Genomic DNA, 2,492 nt, shown 5'->3' with positions numbered 1-2,492 from the left:
TAAAATAGTTTTGGACCTTAAACGAATTGATAACACATGTAATTTTCGATGTAACTCATGAAACTGGTACGTAACTCCCTTGGAATCCTTTGAAATGAGTTGTTTCTCGTTGCATATACTCTTCACTGCAATTGCGGAATGCAAAATTAACTTCTTGCGGTTTGCGCAGTTCTACGAGTTGGAAGTTATAAAAAAAGCTCCCGTTTTATACCATTGAGTACTCACAATTCTTTACTATCTTGTATTATTTAGTTGTACTCAACGTATCTACGAGTTATTTAGTTGTACTCAACGTATCAACGTATCAGTTCTACAGACTAAAAGTTATAAAAAAGCTCCTATCTTATATTATTGAGTACTCACAATTCCTTACTATCTTGTATTATTTAGTTGTACTCAACGTATCTACGAGTTATTTAGTTGTACTCAACGTATCAACGTATCAGTTCTACAGACTAAAAGTTATAAAAAAGCTCCTATTTTATATTATTGAGTACTCACAATTCCTGACTATCTTGTATTAGTTGTACTATACATATCTGCACAAGTACCGAACGTTTTTTTTAATAAATAAACATTAAATTGCATTTAAAATAATGAAACAAACGTCGAGAAGCTATGCACCAATTAATTGAGTAAGTAATACTGATTTCTGTGCCACTTTACTAATCGACTGCGAGAGGACGCGGGCCTTTCCAGGTGCCGCGAGGCAGAGGAGCCAAAGATCGAAGTGTCACGATGATAGATTTCGACGGGGGATGAAAGGAGGAGAAGAACGTCGGTTGAGGATGAGAGATACGTTAGTGGCACGTGAAAACCGAGTAGCAGGTGTACGGGCGTGGGGGTTCGTGGCTCTATTCGAGGTAGGGGGACGAGGAGTCGGCCGTCAAAGGGTAAAGAGTCGGGGGGAAGAAGCGGAGTAGAAGGAGAAGAAAGGAAAAGCAAGACCGACGACGGGACGAGTGACAATTCCGTGGTGTATCGCTTGCAAAAGACTTAAAGACTCAAGGTGGCATAACAGACAGGAGGATCGGTAGATTCGCGCGAGGAGAAAGTTTCCAAGGTATAGAAACGGCTAACAGCTCTCTGGTCCGTTTCATCTTCCGCCTGGTCCCGTTCACTACGGCTAGTTCGCACGTGTTTACTCTGATCGTCTACGAATTTTAAATCGATCCCCGGTCTCCTTAGTGTCGTGCGGACGTCTGTTTCACGGGAACATCGGTTAAGGTCAGTGAAAACTGTGCGAGAACCCAACTCGGCTGCAGGTTGCGATAACGAATCTTCAAGGGAACTCGTAGAACGTGAAAGTGTGATCATCCGTGAAGCTTGTACGTTACAATTACGTCGAGTACACGCGTGATACACATAACAACGTCGATTCTTGGAAGAACACGCGTCACACGTACGACGACGTTGATTCCAACGCAAACGTTATGAATCGAAATTCATAGAGCGATCCTCGTTGGCGCGTCCGCGCCTAGCGCAGTCGGGAGAAAGTTCGAATCCAATTCGCGTCTGTTTAGTTCTGTCTAATCTGGGAAAGAATCGCTTTAATGTAAGCGAATCCGTGCGACAGTTCCTTTGATGCGTTTTCTGCGGTCCTTGCCGTTGGTTCATGGCGCGATTTGAATTCAGCGCATCATCCCCTGCGCGGAACCGAGAGGCTGATGAATGTAAACGAGAGTCGAATACCTCGCGGTGGATGAATCGCGCGGGATATCGTTCTTCTTTTTTTATTTTTCCGAATCGCCTCGGTGAGTCGGCCCGTCGTTTTCAATACTTTCTTCGTCAGGCATTCACCGCGAGTTCGCCGCGAGTTAAAATTCGTGTCGAGCACCACACCAGGAAGGGAGTCAGAAATGGCTCTCGCGCTCGCTCGCTGGCTCGCTCGGGTGACTATCGGAGAAAGCAGGAGTCGAATAACTACCATAGTTTCATACGCCAATCCGCGGTAGGACAAAACGTTTCGTGAAACTATGACGCTTTGCCTATCGTCCTCACGAAACCCGTTCCGAAATCTCACTCTCTCTCTCTCTCTCTCTCTCTCGCTTCTCTCGTTCTTTCTTCAAATCGAACGGAATACTTAACGAACGACATGACCGTTACTTAACCGTTAAACTCTGCCCGCACAGCATCATCCGTACCGTTACGTGCCTATGGAACAGATCATGGCATACCTTTTTCTTCTTGTCTATCCGAAATAGTTAAACCTTAGACCTAATTCACCATTCGATCGAAGCTGGCGGCCCTGAACGACTTCGAAGAAGATATGCAAACCGAAAACTCCATTACGTTATACGCCGATATTCAGAGTCGTTGATTATTCTTAAGGATGCATTGGCTATACAGTCAATCACAAAAGTTTAATTAAAAAGAATTCAGACGTTGGAAGAATAATGATTTTTGATTACCAAAGTTTAATTGCATTCTAAACAATAAAAATTGATAGAATTTGTTATATTGTTTATATAAGGACTTTCCTATCACAAATT

General features: G+C 43.4%; 1 protein-coding gene across 1 annotated transcript in view; it reads left to right on the top strand.

Annotated features, from left to right (window-relative positions):
* Nucleotides 1–977: 977 nt before the first annotated feature.
* LOC108623701 (fatty acyl-CoA reductase wat) overlaps nucleotides 978–2,492 on the top strand; it is a 5,910-nt gene continuing 4,395 nt past the window's right edge. Inside the window, exon 1 of the mRNA XM_026812525.1 lies at nucleotides 978–1,227. The gene's annotated coding sequence lies outside the window, so the exon portion shown is untranslated. The remainder of the gene's footprint in view (nucleotides 1,228–2,492) is intronic.

Source organism: Ceratina calcarata, unplaced genomic scaffold (genome assembly GCF_001652005.2).
Source record: "Ceratina calcarata isolate Rehan_Ccalc_2016 unplaced genomic scaffold, ASM165200v1 scaffold289.2, whole genome shotgun sequence".
NCBI classification, from domain to species: Eukaryota; Metazoa; Arthropoda; class Insecta; order Hymenoptera; family Apidae; genus Ceratina; species Ceratina calcarata.
This window is presented reverse-complemented; position numbering and strand designations above follow the sequence as displayed.